The 17,494-nt window shown below is 44.0% G+C and overlaps 1 long non-coding RNA gene across 2 annotated transcripts; it reads left to right on the forward strand.

Moving 5' to 3' along the window:
* The first annotated feature begins 210 nt into the window (after window positions 1-210).
* LOC130368032 (uncharacterized) lies at window positions 211-15,459 on the forward strand. Of its 2 annotated transcripts, none has more exons than XR_008892263.1 (3): window positions 211-3,804; window positions 8,202-8,297; window positions 15,260-15,459. It is a non-coding gene; the product is annotated as an uncharacterized LOC130368032 (long non-coding RNA). The 2 variants fall into 2 exon arrangements; XR_008892262.1 differs by lacking the exon at window positions 15,260-15,459 and adding an exon at window positions 9,424-9,642.
* The last annotated feature ends 2,035 nt before the right edge of the window (window positions 15,460-17,494 follow it).

A 17,494-nucleotide genomic window follows, 5' to 3' on the forward strand; every position in this document is an offset into this window, starting at 1 on the left:
AATACAGAGCTCCAGATCCCCTGCATAGGTGTAGATTTAAAATATTCTATTCTGTATGCTGCAGCCACCCCTAAGAGGAAGCTTCCTGTATCTTGACAGGGCCATTGTTCAGACTTGCAGGGTCTTAAGCTTAGGACTAGTCCGGTGTTTCCCAACCAGGGTGCCTCCAGCTGTGGTAAAACTACAACTCCCAGCATGCCCGGACAGCCAAAGGCTGTCCGGGCATGCTGGAAGTTGTAGTTTTGCCACAGCTGGAGACACCCTGGTTGGGAAACACTGGACTAGGACTTGCTGTACCTTACAGATGGTGATTATCCACATTACAAATTCCAGGTTCTGGCACCACACCTATTTTTTTTTTTTTTCATGCACAAATAAAAAAGTGAAAGGTCACCTACCGTCATTTGCTTTCATCCATAAAGGTGGGGACTAAAGCGTTCCAAGGAGGGATAAGTAGCCTGGGTCCTGTAAAAGATATCGTGGAGGAGGGAAACAGGGCTTTCCAGGCGGTCAGATCTTCTGCGATCAGACACTTAACCTCTATGTGGCTACAGTTTAAAGGGGTACTGCACTGGAAAAAAATAAAATTTAAAATCAACTGGTGCCAGAAAGTTAAACAGATTTGTAAATTACTTCTATAAAAAAAAACTTAATCTTTCCAGTACTTATCAGCTGTTGTATGATCCACAGGAAGTTCTTTTCTTCTTGAATTTCTTTTCTGTCTGACCACAGGGCTCTCTGCTGACACCTCTGTCCTTTTTAGGAACTGTCCAGAGTAGTAACATATCCCCAGAGAAAACATCTCCATCTCCGGACAGTTCCTGACACGAACAGAGGTGTCAGCAGAGAGCATTGTGGTCAGACTGGAAAGAAACAAATTTCTCTGTAGTATATCTGTAGCATACAACAGCTCAGTACTGGAAGGGTTAAGATTTTTAAAGTAATTTACAGTAATTTACAAAACTGTTTACATTTATGGCAACAGTTGATTTGAAAAAAATAAATAAAAATCTCCACCGAAGTTCCCCTTTTAATTAATTAATTTATTTTTATATAAAGTTTGATGACTATCCCCTTTTTTAAAGTGTTCCTGTCATTTAACAAAAGTTTTGACATGTCACAGACACACGTCAAATGTTTTGATGGGTGTTCAGACCCCACCCCCACGATCATTTGAATGAGCAATCTGTTCTGCTAGACGGCTCCATTATAAGTCTGTGGAGCAGGGGTCTCAAACTCAAATTACCGGGGGCCACTGGAGGTAGCGGGTGGGTGAGGCTGGGCCGCATGCACCCCTCACTTATAATGCCCCCATCATGCGCCCCTCACATATAATGCCCCCATCATGCGCCCTTCACTTATAATGCCCCCATCATGCGCCCCTCACTTATAATGCCCCCATCATGCGCCCCTCACTTATAATGCCCCCATCATGCGCCCCTCACTTATAATGCCCCCATCATGCGCCCCTCACTTATAATGCCCCCATCATGCGCCCCTCACTTATAATGCCCCCATCATGCGCCCCTTACTTATAATGCCCCCATCATGCGCCCCTCACATATAATGACCCCATCATGCCTCCAGCATCATGCCTCCAGCCAGGCCCCATATAGATATGACCCCCATCTGGTAGGGCACCCCAGTAGGTACATAGGCCCCCATATAGATATGACCCCCATCTGGTAGGGCACCCCAGTAGGTACATAGGCCCCCATATAGATATGACCCCCATCAGGTAGGGCTCCCAAGTTGGTATAGAGACCCCAGATAGATATGATCCCCATCACTGATGTGGGTAATATCTATCTGGGGGCCTGTCTACCTACTGGGGAGCCCTACCTGATGATCAGGTAGGGGTTTCCAATAGATGTACAGGCCCCCAGATAGATGTTACCCCTGGCAGGTAGGGCTCCTATTTAAACAATTATGCCCCCTAAGAAGATAGGTTAGCCCCTGGTGATAAGCAGGTCCTCCCTTATTAGGCAAGTAATTAGGCAAATTAAATAGGCACTGTCAGATACAAAAACTTTTGATATGTTGTAAAGCATGTATAACCAATAAGTTTTGCAATTGCTTTCTTTAGAAAATTTTCAGTATTTCATACAGAAAAGTCCAGTCAAACAACTGCCCCCCCCCGCCTGCTTGGACACATACTAGTCCTGTTGTGTCCATGAGTCATCACCCATGTCATGGACACACTTCCTTGATTGACAGCTGTGAGCGCAGGGCTCAGAGCTGGAGGAAAAATCCTCCCACTGTCATCTTGTGTCCCGCTACTGTCCGTAAGGACAAGCTGGGGGTTGTAGTTTTGCTAATGCTAGGGGAGATGTGAGCAGACAGCATACTGAGGGAGGGGGCGGAGACCTGCACAGTGAGGCCACGCCCCCTCCCTTTGAGAGGAATTCAGACTAGTGAGCTAAATTGTAATAAAAAAATAAATAAAGGTTCTAGACACATAAAAATTAGATGCACAAGGTCAGGATTAGGTTCTGAGTGATATATAAAAAAAAATTAGTTTTTTTTGTTGGATCTGACGGGTACGCTTTAAGTTTCACAGCTACAGTATTTACATCTCCCTGCTGCAGCCTATAACGAGCCTTCTTTGCAGGGATACGCGCGTTTGGTGACTTCATCACATGCGCCGCTCAGGACTTCAGCAAGCCGGCGTCCTGCGCTGCGATGACGTCACCAATCGCGCACATCCCTCCAGGCTACATCTCCCTGCTGTTCTAGGCTGCAGCAGGGAGATATAGGTAGAGTAGCAGTGTGTGCTGACATATGTGAAGTTTTCCAGCATTTAGCGCTGCTTGCCCGAAGCAGGGCTAAATGCCTGAAGAAATCACCTGCCCGGCGCCCGGGCTGCAAAATTTAGTTGCAGGCCGGGAGTTTGAGACCCCTGCTGTGTAACCAGGACAGAGATAACAGCAAGCCAGTGAAGCACAGGGGTGTATGCTTCTCCCCGCTCATTCTAATGATCTCTAAGGGTCTGAACCCCCACTGATCGAATCCTTTGACATGTCAAAAGTTTTTTTTTTTTTTTTTTGACAGGGACACTTTTCGAGTCTTTATTTTATGTCTCTGTCTATGCAGGGGATTTGGAGCTTTGTCAGAAAAAATTAAGCTCTGACTGCTATGAAGATCTATTATATTTGATGCGCAGGATTTGAAGCTGCAGATTTCAATGCAAACTAAATAACTGAGCACCGCTTCAAATCTGCAGCATAAAATCTTCACATCAAATATGCGCAGGATACTGTACGTGTGAATAGACCCTAAAGGTGGACAGTCATTTTAAGGTGCATTTAAAAAAAGGTATTAGTTGCAGATGACATGTTGATACAATGTTAGATCAATCTCTAATTCGTAGGGCTCTGACTATCCCTAGAATAAGGGAGCGGCAAAGTCTATCCCAGTCTTTTCCAAACTATATATCTCCAGCTGTTGCAAAACTACAACTCCCAGCATGCCCGGACAGCCTTTGGCTGTCCGGGCATGTTGGGAGTTGTAGTTTTGCAACAGCTGAAGGCACCCTGGTTGGGAAGCACTGCTATAGCCCTTGCAGAGGCTGCTACCTCACCGATCCATCTCATAGCCCTGCATAGACGTTTGGGAAAGCTGGATGACAAGCTCTGGGATAATTATAACCACAGCCAACTCATTTGTCACCCAACTTTTCCAGACAGATGAAAAATTCTATTTTTATTTATCTCTTGCCCTGTCTATGGCAGCTATTCCAGATCCACTTTTCTATGCGTCCCGATGATGCCAGTAATGTCCAGCAGCAGCCGCCGCTCACCACAGGTAACCCGCACCTTCATTTGAATGTTTCGTGAGCCCATTTAGCCTGCATGGTCACCCACCAGCCATTGCATCGGGCACAGTTTGCCTTTTTATGGGCAGTTTAGCACTTTAAAGGCATCAGCAGCCATTTGGTTTTAGTCCACATAAATGGCCTATTAATATGAGGAATAATGTAGTGAATACATAATATGTGAATAGACTGGGAAGGGATAGATTTTTATTTTTTAATAATTTATTTATTTTTGTAAACGTAAGTGTAACCAAGGGGGTTCCGCCATGTGTATCTGGTGCGAGAGCGTTATACGGTTTAACCCAACACTCCATTATAATATCCTGTATTTATATATCAACCACAGCTTAAAGGGGTTAGCCAGAAAAAAACTTTTTTATATATATATATCAACTGGCTCCAGAAAGTTAAACAGATTTGTAAATTACTTCTATTAAAAAATCTTAATTCTTTCAGTACTTATGAGCTTCTGAAGTTAAGGTTGTTCTTTTCTAAGTTCTCTCTGATGACATGTGTCTTGGCGACCGCCCAGTTTAGAAGCAAATCCCCATAGCAAACCTCTTCTAAACTGGGCGGTTCCCGAGACACGTGTCATCAGAGAGCACTTAGACAGAAAAGAACAACCTAAACTTCAGAAGCTCATAAGTACTGAAAGGATTAAGATTTTTTAATAGAAGTAATTTACAAATCTGTTTAACTTTCTGGAGCCAGTTGAGATAGATATATATATATATATATATATATATATATATATATATATATATATTATTAAAAAAAAGTTTTTCCCTGGATAACCCCTTTAATAACATTCAACTACAGCAGTGTTTCCCCACCAGGGTGCCTCCAGCTGCTCCAGAGGCTGTCCGGGCATGCTGGGAGTTGTAGTTTTGCAACAGCTGGAGGCACACTGGTGGGGAAACACTGATCTACAGTGAAGCCTCTTTGAGAACACCACCGAAAGTGCATTGAAAAGGGGTCTTGTATGGGGTGGTCTTCTCAAAGAGGTGGTTTTTGGATAGGTTTTACTGCACATGATACAACCTGATGGTAGTTTTTCCTTCATATTTGCGACACACTTGGCTATATCCTTTTGGTGTAATTTTGTGACCTACGTTATAGGGTGAGTGCTACAAAAAAATCTGGAACAATCTGTATTTGTATATTAGCGATAAAATATAAATGCAGACTCTATTACAGGATATAGGTGTATAATAGTGTACGGTGGCATTCATGAGTTAAAGCTATTGTCCTCTGTTGTCTTCCACTTAAAGGGGTAGTCCAGTGGTGAAAAACTTATCCCCTATCCTAAGGATAGGGGATAAGTTTGAGATCGCGGGGGGTCCGACCGCTGGGGCCCCCTGCGATCTCTCTGTACGGGGCCCCGGCTCTCCGCCGAGATAGCGGGTGTCGACCCCCGCACGAGGCGGCGGCCGACACGCCCCCTCAATACATCTCTATGGCAGAGCCGGAGATTGCCGAAGGCAGCGCTTCGGCTCTGCCATAGAGTTGTATTGAGGGGGCGTGTCGGCCACTGCCTCGTGCGGAGGTCGACATGCCCCCTTCCCTCGGGCTGTCGGGGCTCCGTACAGGAGATCGCGGGGGGCCCCAGCGGTCGGACCCCCCGCGATCTGCAACTTATCCCCTATCCTTAGGATAGGGGATAAGTTGCTCACCACTGAATCACCACTGGACTACTCCTTTAAGGCACTCCGGGGTTTTTCAATTTTGCCGTAAATTAAGATTTCTGTATTAATTTGTATTTTGGGAATAACATTTTTGTAGTCCCTTTGCATCAGGGGTTTTCCAGGGTTATTTTATTTCAATGGGAGCTGAATACACAATGTACGGAACCAAAGCTTCCAGCTTCCGTACGTAATTTACTTCCAGCGCTGCGGCTCACCGTAACAGCTGATCAGCACCGGTGCCAGGTGTCAGCAACCAGCCATTGATGGACTCTGCTGTAGATGGTCCATTAAGATTTTTTTTCCCCTGGAAAACCCCTTTACGATAGGGTCACACGTGCCATATTTTGCTGCGTATTTTTCCTACCCATTGGAGTCGATGGGTAGCAAAATCAGCTGCAGAAAATATGCAGCAAATACAGAACGTGTGACCCTACCCTTAGGGTACGTTCACACACACACAGGATCTGCTGCATATTTTCTGCATCTGATTTTGCTACTCAATGGGTAACAAAATCGGCAGCAAGAAATATGCAGCAGATCCTGTTCATTAGGGTACGATCACTTGTATATAATCTGCTGGAGAAATTTTGCAGAGACTGGGATAGACTTTGTCAACGTCACGTTCCGGATCGATCACAATATCGCTCAATACTTTCATCGTCATTTGGTGGAGATGATATAATCCTATTGCACTTGGGTAGCTTTAAAGGAAATCTGTCAGTAGTGTCACCCGCACTATACATGTCACACAGGCTTGTAGTGCGGGTGATGCTGATTAAAACCGTATTCACATTGTGTAGATTCGCCCAGCCGTTCCGCCACAAATTGTGTTTGTCTATATATGCTAATGAGGTCCTTGGGGTATGGGCGGAGCTCTGATCCGAGCTTCGGGCACCCTGATGTCATCTTCGCTGGGCAACCTCAGCGCCCGGCTCATCAATATTCATAAACCCCTGCTCCTTCGGCCGTGTTATAGTACTGCGCATGCGCCGCTTACTGTGCAACGACATCTGCAGCTGTGAAGCAGAGGGGAACGCCGCTTCCGGGAGGACACACTAAGCGGCGCATGCGCAGTACTATAACATGGCCGAAGGAGCAGGGAGGGGGTTTATGAGTATTGATGAGCCGGGCGCATCGGCGCACGGCGAAGATGACGACAGGGTGCCCGAAGCTCGGATTAGGGCTTCGTCCATGCCCCAAGGACCTCATTAGCATATGCAGTAGTCCCTCAAGTTACAATATTAATTGGTTCCAGGACGACCATTGTATGTTGAAACCATCGTATGTTGAGACCAGAACTCTATGGAAACCTGGTAATTGGTTCTGAAGCCCCAAAATGTCATCCAAAAATAGGAAAAAAGTGAGGATTAAAGAAAAATAAGTAAATAACTAATAGAGATAAAGCAAATCCTTACATATAAAAGTAAGAAAGATCTGCTGGGAGCTGTAATCACTGTCTATTTCAGTGTTTTCCTAAAAGGGTGCCTTCAGCTGTTGCAAAACTACAACTCCCAGCATGCCCGGACAGCCAAAGGCTGTCCGGGCATGCTGGGAGTTGTAGTTTTGCAACAGCTGTAGGTACTCTCGTTGAGAAACACTGGTCTATGTAGAGGACAGAAGCTTCTTCAGGGTCCTGTACAGTACACGCAATGTCCTAAAAAAGTTAAATGGAGCCGCCCTCACCTGGTGTCCAAGCAGCTAACCATGGCATAGGTGAAAAGTAGTACAGAACATGTAATTCCTTCTTGTACTGTAGGGGGCGCTACCAGGCAGCCAGTCAGTGATGCACTTTAGGAATACAGGGGTTTCACCAGTGAAATATCCATTCTGATTGGTCGGTTCTTCCAGCCATTGACATGTTTTGTAGATTCCATAGCATTGTATGTTGAGTCTGGTTTCAAGTTACAATGGTCCAGAAAAGACCATTGTATGTTGAAACTATTGTATGTTGAGGCCATTGTAAGTTGAGGGATCACTGTATAGAAAAACGCAATTTGTGGCGGAACAGCTGAGCGAATCTACACAATGGGGGGGGGGGAGATTTATCAAAACCTGTCCAGAGGAAAAGTTGCTGTTGCCCATAGCAACCAATCAGATCGCTTCTTTCATTTTGCAGAGGCCTTTTCAAAAATGAAAGTAGTGATCTGGTTGCTATGGGCAACTGGACAACATTTCCTCTGCACAGGTTTTGATAAATCTTCCCCCAATGTGAGTACCGCTTTACAGCATCACCCGCACTACAAGCGAACAGGTTTAGTGCGGGTGACACTACTGACAGGTTTCCTTTTTAAAGGGCTGTAGTCATGAAGTTTATTCCATATTTTGGTCTAATAATCTGTGAGGCTCGGCTCGGCACTACATACCCATCCTCCAAAGAGTCTCGGCAGCTAGAAGCCAGCGGACGTCTGCCGTGTCCATGGACCTCGTGTGTGATACGGCTGATAGGCACACTGTGGATGACTGTGAATGAATGGTAGATACAATATTTTGGATATTTTGAGAATAAAATTTTTTGGAATTTTAGATGAGCCGTTGGGAAAAAAAAATTAGAGAAAATAATTTTCACGCTATGGACGTCATGTGTATGATCTTGCTGTATGTGTACTATTCTACATGGGAATGTGATGCTGTGTACTATGTGCATGTGCAACAATAAATCTGTGCATGATATTTTACACTTTTGTCTATTGTGTTTAATGCAGCACGTCTGCTAAGGTGGCCTCCAAAACTGATCCTGACTAGATGAAGACAGAAAAACTCTCTCTGGGGAAGTACTTTCATAACCTAGCCCGTAAAAGGTAGTGTAACTTTAGCTTAAAGGGTACCTTTCATCAAAAAAATCTTTTGATATATTATAGATTAATGTATGCAGAATAACTTTACAATAGCATGTTATTAAAAAATATGCTTCTTTCTATTTAATTTTCCACTTTGAAAAAATGACCACTAGGGGTCTCCCTACCAGTCCTTTTTTTTTATAGATTTCAGACTCATGCAGGAGTCCTAAATCTCAAACTGCAGCTGGAACACAGACAAACTCAGCACTGCTCACTGCCAGGGAGCAGTGCTGTGCTTGACTGTGTCCCGACTGCAGTCTGAGATTTAGGACTCCTGCATGAGTCTGAAATCTATAAAAAAAAAGGACTGGTAGGGAGACCCCTAGTGGTCATTTTTTCAAAGTGGAAAATTAAATAGAAAGAAGCATATTTTTTAATAACATGCTACTGGAAAGTTATTCTGCATACATTAATCTATAATATATCAAAAGATTTTTTGATGAAAGGTACCTTTTTTATTTATTTATTTTTTTTAGATCAACTTGTGCCAGAAACTTAAACAGATTTGTGAATTACTTCTATTTAAAAACTTAAAGGGATTATCCAGGAAAAAAACGTGTGTGTGTGTATATATATATATATATATATATATATATATAATATATATATATCAACTGGCTCCAGAAAGTTAAACAGATTTGTATATTACTTCTATTAAAAAATCATAATCCTTTCAGTACTTATGAGCTGCTGAAGTTGAGTTGTTCTTTTCTGTCTAAGTGCTCTCTGATGACATGTGTCTCGGGAACCGCCCAGTTTAGAAGCAAATCCCCATAGCAAACCTCTTCTACTCTGTGCAGTTCCCGAGACAAGCAGAGATGTCAGCAGAGAGCACTGTTGCCAGACAGAAAACAACAACTCCACTTCAGCAGCTGATAATTATTGAAAGGATTAAGATTTTTTTAATAGAACTAATTTATAAATCGGTTTAACTTTCTGGAGCCAGTTTATATTTTTACATTTTTTTTTTTCCTGGAATACCCGTTAAATTTTATTGATTTACAAAATGACCTCCCTGAGGACAGATTACCAGAACGCAGCCCTGCAATAGACAATTTTTTGACACCTAAACTTTCATTCTATCCAGTAAATTCCAGATGTGATGCCATGGACACTTTTCAATTGAGAGTTGAGGAAGATCTTAAGAATTTAAACTCCCAAAACCCTCTGAAATATAATCTCAATCGGGCACAAAGACAAGCCCTCCATGAATTAACTAACAACACCAACATCGAAATATGTCATGCTAATAAGGGAGGAGCCGTGGTTATATTAGATAAAAAATTGTATGAAAAACTAATTCTGGATTTACTTCAACCTACCACCACATATAAACCACTTACCTCCAACCCGACTGAACAAGTCATTGAAACATTGAACCAATTGTTGGAGTGAGATTAGGAGTTATCAACCAAAAACAATATGAATACTTAACACCACAAAGTGTCCTATATTTCATGGTTTCCCCAAAATTCACAAATAGTGAAAATAGGGTACTTGCTTGATCACATTTTACAACCCTTGGTAACCCGGGCCCTAGGATTTATTAAAGGGTTACTCTGGCCCTGAGACATGTTATCCCCTATCCAAATGATAGGGGATAAGATGTCTCACCACGGGGGTCCCAGCTCGGTGCCAGCTCACAAACAGCCGGGTGGTGACCACGGGGCCAGAGTATCGTGACGTCACGCCCCCTCCCATAGACTTGCATAGCGGGGGGTGACTTCACGATACTCCGACCCCGTGGTCGCCACCCGGCTATTTGTGAGCTGGCACCGCAGCATGCAACCCAAACAGGTGGGTGGCGAATACAAGATTGCGGGGATCCCCAGCGGCGGGACCCCCGCGGTGAGACAACTTATCGCCTATCCTTTGGATAAGGGGATAAGATGTCTCAGGGCTGGAGTACCCCTTTAAAGATACTAAAACACTCCATGAAGCAGTTAAATCTATACCCTGGGAGAGTAACCACAAATGGATGTCATGTGATGTGACAGTTCTATATATATGTATACCACATCACAAAGCATTAGAATCAGTTCAGTATCACATGTCTAAACTGAAATTATTCATCCACTCTTCAGCAGTATATCCTTCAAGTGTTGCATTTTGTTTTGACCCACACCTTTTTTTTTTTTTTCATTTATTGGGCATTTTTGTTTGCAATTACTCGGTTGCCCTATGGGGGCCAAATTTTCCCCTTCCCTTGCAAACCTGTTTATGTCCCACTGGGAGGAGGTCCACCTGTATGCGACTGTCAATCCTTACCACCCTATGCTCCAGTGGTACGGCCGCTATATAGACGACCTCCTCCTAGTGTGGACAGGTACCGAATCAGAGGCTTCATTGTTTCATTAATCCATCAACCACAACGCCTTTAACCTTAAATTTACATATAGTTTGCATGGTAACACCATAAACTTCCTTGATGTCACGGTGGTAAGCTTGTGGGGGTGTAGGGTATATGGGGTGTAGCTGTGCAGTAATGAAAGGGTGTAGGTTTAACCCTAAACACTCGTGACGCCAGGGTGTGGTGTTCCTCTGTATATACTTGTCCTATCGCCACCCGTCCCAAGAGCGATAGGGAGGGATAATAAATGATTGTCCACAACCGGAGGTTTCAGAAAACTGTCGGAACTTTTACTGCAGGTTTTATGCAGAATTAAACAGGCACAGTCTTTGTACAATCAGAGTCTCTTAGGATCCTGACAGTTGGTTGGGACCTTGTGAGTTTTAAGCTCAGGTGATTTATATGCGCTGTTCCGCTGCATTTAGGGGATTGAGTTTAGGTCCAGCAGTCACGCAGGGAGTTGTATTTTAATTCACGATTTGTTAAGTTGCGGTATTATCATGCTTCGGCCTGGCCTGGTCTTGTCTTTGAAAGTTGCACGGATCTCTCCTCTCTGCTAGTCCGGAACCCAAGAGAGCGAGGATTGGCTGGCAGCTCCCTTATATGGGCAGGGGCTGGCCTTGAGCTCATTGGTCCATACCATCTGTCAGTCACTTTACACAAGGGATTATGGTCTAAACATGTGACCACATACGTGACCTAGGAAGGTCCTTTAACATGCCCTAAGAGAATTAACATTAGTCACATGACCGAAGGTCCTGCAACACTATATACACTATTAAATATACACATACAAACATTGCAAAATTAAAGAAGGAAGAGGTGACTAGGGGCTATCCCACCAGGAGAACGCTACCGGAACAAAGTAACTCTGGCTTTGGGGACCAGCATACAAGGTACGGTATACTATACGGTACCGGGACACCACATCACTCTCACTGGAGACATTCATACTCATGCCATCCATACAACCATGTACCGCAAATTCACATCCGGAAACACAATACTCCATGCTACCAGTTGTTGTCACCCACACCACACTGTGAGAAATGTACCCATAGGTGAATACGTTAGTGCCGGCCGCGCCTCTTCCTCTCTGGACATCTATAACACCACTGTCAAGGATATTGATAACAGACATAGAATTCGAGGACACCAACCATCTGTTGTAACCAGAGCTAAAGCCATTGCGAATAGGAAAAGTAGAGATCGATATTTACGTACCACTGTGAATAAGACACCACCTAATGAACTAACACAAAAATTTACGTTCTCCACACCCTATTCCCCACAGTTGTTTAAAGATATTTACAATATTCTACAAAGCCCCCTTGCCAGTACTACACCAAGACGGTACAGTAGCTAAAATTCTTCAGCCAGGAGTCAGATTTGTAGCCAGAAGGGCGAAGTCCCTTAGAAACCAATTATCTCCCAGTGACTATAGAGACACAACAAGCACCACAACCTGGCTATCTACCACCGGCTTTTATAAATGTAATCCGTCTCGATGTCCTATGTGCAAATTTGTGGCCACAACTCAAACTTTCACCTCCTCTGTTAATCAACGAACCTTCCAAATGAAATCTCTCATCAGCTGTAATACCAGTCATGTCATGTATCTGGCAACTTGTCAAAAATGTCACCTACAATATGCGGGTTGCACAATCAGAAAGCTGAAGACCCGCATAGCAGAACATTTGAGGGGAAGTTTACCCTCATATTCCTTCAACAGTACCCGCACATCGTCTGGACTAAGCAAACATATCCGTGAAGTCCATGGGGGAGAGTGTTCAGATATAACTATATGTGGTATAGAGAAAGTACAGCAACCCTGCCGCGGTGGGGATTGGTCACGCCTGGTGCACTCACGGGAGGCATTTTGGATTTTGTCCTTGGACTCCCGTGCACCCGGCAGACTCAATTTCCGAAATGACCTAATGTGTGTGTGTGTGTGCGTGTATATATATATATATATATATATATATATATATATATATATATATATATATATATATATATTAATACAAAAAATGTCTGTGATTCAGTTAATTACATGTGTACATCAAGGAGACGATGAAAGAAAGGATGCACTCACCCGGAAATCTTGATAGCAGAATACCTTTATTCAGGAATTGGTACAACACATAGGCGGGTAGGTGCAGAGGAGCAACCTCGCAGCGACAGGGTGTTTCCTGCGCACAAGGCGCACTTCTTCGGTAATCGGTACAACACGTAGGCGGGTAGGTGCAGAGGAGCAACCTCGCAGCAACAGTCTGTTTCCTGCGCACAAGGCGCACTTCTTCAGGAATCGGTACAACACATAGGCGGGTAGACGCAGAAGAGCAACCTCGCAGCGACAGGCTGTTTCCTGCACACATGGCGCACTTCTTCAGGAATTGGTACAACACATAGGCGGGTAGGCGCATAGGAGCAACCTCGCAGCAACAGGGTGTTTCCTGCGCACAAGGCGCACTTCTTCGGGAATCGGTACAACACGTAGGCGGGTAGGTGCAGAGGAGCAACCTCGCAGCGACAGGCTGTTTCCTGCGCACAAGGTGCACTTCTTCAGGAATCGGTACAACACATAGGCGGGTAGACGCAGAAGAGCAACCTCGCAGCGACAGGCTGTTTCCTGCACACATGGCGCACTTCTTCAGGAATTGGTGCAACACATAGGCGGGTAGGCGCAGAGGAGCAACCTCGCAGCAACAGGGTGTTTCCTGCGCACAAGGCACACTTCTTCGGGAATCGGTACAACACATAGGCGGGTAGGTGCAGAGGAGCAACCTCGCAGCAACAGGCTGTTTCCTGCGCACAAGGCGCACTTCTTCAGGAATCGGTACAACACATAGGCGGGTAGACGCAGAAGAGCAACCTCGCAGGGACAGGCTGTTTCCTGCACACATGGCGCACTTCTTCAGGAATTGGTACAACACATAGGCGGGTAGGCGCAGAGGAGCAACCTCGCAGCAACAGGGTGTTTCCTGCGCACAAGGCGCACTTCTTCGGGAATCGGTACAACACGTAGGCGGGTAGGTGCAGAGGAGCAACCTCGCAGCGACAGGCTGTTTCCTGCGCACAAGGTGCACTTCTTCAGGAATCGGTACAACACATAGGCGGGTAGACGCAGAAGAGCAACCTCGCAGCGACAGGCTGTTTCCTGCACACATGGCGCACTTCTTCAGGAATTGGTGCAACACATAGGCGGGTAGGCGCAGAGGAGCAACCTCGCAGCAACAGGGTGTTTCCTGCGCACAAGGCACACTTCTTCGGGAATCGGTACAACACGTAGGCGGGTAGGTGCAGAGGAGCAACCTCGCAGCGACAGGCTGTTTCCTGCACACAAAGCGCACTTCTTCGGGCTGCCGAATCGTCAGCCCGAAGAAGTGCGCCTTGTGTGCAGGAAACAGCCTGTCTCTGCGAGGTTGCTCCTCTGCGCCTACCCGCCTATGTGTTATACCGATTCCTGAATAAAGGTATTCTGCTACCAAGATTCCCGGGTGAGTGCATTCTTTCTTTCCTCGTCTCCTTGATGTACATTTGTATCTATTTGCTATCGGATTGCACCCCCGGGCACCACATGAACTGTGTGAACTGTAACGGACGAATCCGTTTTGTGTAGTCGAGTTGGACAGCAGTGTTGGACTGCACTTTCTGCATATCCCAGTTAATTACATGTCCTTTTCCTTTTAGTTTATAGATTATATACTTATCAATAATTCATTTCTTTTTGTTCCCATCGTAATTTTTTTATTAGCTTGAACAACATTTTCCTCAGATCCACTAGATGTTTTATTTATTTTGCGTAGTATCCCATCAATGTATAGACACATTTTTTCAAATTTTTTTCGTACCATACGTAAGTGTAACTAATGTAAACAGTCCTTCTCTTCAGGTATGGTGTTGTTCCCACATCATATCTATAGCATTTAATTTAGTAGGCATAATTGCCAAAAGTATTACATACTCGGGTTGTTCGTTCATTTCCCCTTTTTGACTACATAATATATGCTATAGTGTTACTTTAAAGGAGTAGTCCAGTAGTGAACAAGTGGTGAATAACTTATCCCCTATCCTAAGGATAGGGGATAAGTTGCAGATCGCGGGGGGTCCGACCGCTGGGGCCCCCCGCGATCTCCTGTACGGGGCCCCGACAGCCCGCGCGAAGGGGGCGTGTCGACCCCCCGCACGAAGCGGCAGCCGACACGCCCCCTCAATACAACTCTATGGCAGAGACGAAGTGCTGCCTTCGGCAATCTCCGGCTCTGCCTTAGCGATGTATTGAGGGGGCGTGTCAGCCGCCGCTTCGTGCGGGGGTCGACACCCGCTATCTGGCCGGAGAGCCTGACCCCCGTACAGAGAGATCGCAGGGGGCCCCACTGATCTCAAACTTATCCCCTATCCTTAGGATAGGGGATAAGTTTTTCACCACTGGACTACCCCTTTAATATACATCTGTTATTAAGATACCTAATATGCCATGAGTTACACTTATAGTAACCACTTATCAAGGTATATAATCTCTTGCTTTGGCTTATCTTGCTGTATTTTATCCTCTCCCTCTGTTAAACAGCCAGTTATTTTACGATCATCACTAGGCATTCTATATGTACCGGATGGCATCATTCACACCATGCGATCTTTCGGAAGCCCCGGCTTTGTTGAGAAACACCTTTATTTTCTTAATTATTCAGCAGCTTCATCTGTTGTATCTAAGTATTCATGTGCACCTATTATCTCCCATGTGCACGTATAGATATACGTTTCACTGTAATAAATGAGCACACAAACTACTTTAATCGAAGGCCGCTCCCTAGTCATTGATATCTCCTGTGCTGAATTTACACATATGTTAATGCAGTATATATGTACATTTTTTGATCCTGGATTTTTACTGTATTCTACAGGTCTTTCATGCCGTCATTTCATTCTGCACTTTTGAAGCATATTGTACCTGTATTAGTGCGGTTACATACCACATAAATACCCTTTTGTATACTACCGCACACACACTGCTCACACTATGCTTTCTGCTTTTACCTTTTCAAATGTGGTTGTTTAGGAGAGTCCTTGTCCAGCCCGCGCTTTATTGGTGATCCTATGTCCAGCTCACGGTTTACTAATGACTCTCTCCACTACCGGAACTGTCGTCACATGCCAGTTCAATCAGATGGGATAACTCTGGCATTTGCCATATTCACCCAGGATATATAAGTGAGCACAGTCTCATTATTAATTGCCATGACTAAGGGCTTCAGTTAACCCCGAAAAGCATCGGTGTGCTTGTTTTTATCTCTGGATTCCGCATGTTTTAAGAGATTCCATTAAAGGGGTACTCCCATGGAAAACTTTTTTTTTTTTTTTTAAATCAACTGGTGCCAGAAAGTTAAACAGATTTGTAAATCAAAAAAAATTGGACGTGGAGTGGCTCCTGTTATGCTTATACCAATATAGACCTGGGCAACCCAAAATTGGCACCTATACCCAAGGTGCAAAAGGATAATGAAAATTAAACCAGAAAAAATTGGGGCTCAAAGGTCAAGGATAGTGGACACAATTGGTTGGTAAGTATAAAATATTAAGAGTTTATTAATGATCTAATATGATATAGTTAAATAGTGGTACCAGTGATTCACAGGGCCCTTGTGGTGTCATGTATACACTAAATGCATTAGTTCCATATTTTTATGCATTAGTTCCAAATCTTATATATATATATATTTTTTATATATGCATTAGTTCCATATTTTTATATACATTAGTTCCTTATCTCTATACATTAGTTCCAAGATTTTATTATTTTCAATATTTTAATATCTAATATTCAGTATCTATATATAGTCTCCAGTATAACTAATTGTAAGAGATGCTGCTAGATTAATTTCATGATGTATTGATTATTTATATTTAATACTTAGTATTTATTATACCCTATTTATTTATTGTCTTATATTTTTGGACTATTTGTTTAATTTAATCTCATCAGTTTGCTATTTATACTATTTTTATATAAATCTCACTTTTATAATATATTCTGAGTACTGATATCTCATTAGATATGTAAAAAAAAAAACTTGAGTTCATTCATGCTTTTATTTTATTTACTACTATGTTGACACTGGAAGTGACGAGTCTGGTAGAGGAGGAGTTAAACATATATAGTATCGCAACAGAACCCTATACCTTTTATATACAATATTGCTGCTGAAGAAAAAACTGAGAGTTTTGAAACGCGTCAAGCACCCCTGTAAAGGACATTGGGACCACCTTAATACCATCTTTTGCCCTGTTACCACGCTGAATTAAACAGAGGCATATACCGGCTACCCAGCCTGTCACACGCGCACCTTGCTGCCACGAGGACGCCGCCGGCATCTGCACTTACCCAGCCATTGAAGCGCTGTAGGACCATGATTGAAGACCCACCGTTACCTGATGCTGCAGGACCGAGACCGGAGGCCCATCGCCACCTAATACTGCCACTTTGGGAGACGGCCGAATCTCCGGCAGTGTTATCTCACGCTTGAGAGGTCACCTGGAAGATGGCGGACATCTAGAGGCGATCCCCGCTGTATTCCTTGCAGCAGCACCGGAGTGGTGAGAAGCAAAGTATCCATGATCATTATTACACAAGTGCTGGGTGTACGTCATTGTTCTATAGGCTGCAACATTATATTAGCTCTATGCTACTGCTTTAGAGACTGTATCCATGCCGATGATATACCTACTGAATGACATTGAACACAGTAGCCATCATCGGGCATTATCTGCTATTACATAATTAAGGACAAGCAGACTGTTACTACGG

Source organism: Hyla sarda, chromosome 4 (assembly GCF_029499605.1).
Source record: "Hyla sarda isolate aHylSar1 chromosome 4, aHylSar1.hap1, whole genome shotgun sequence".
Taxonomy (NCBI): Eukaryota; Metazoa; Chordata; class Amphibia; order Anura; family Hylidae; genus Hyla; species Hyla sarda.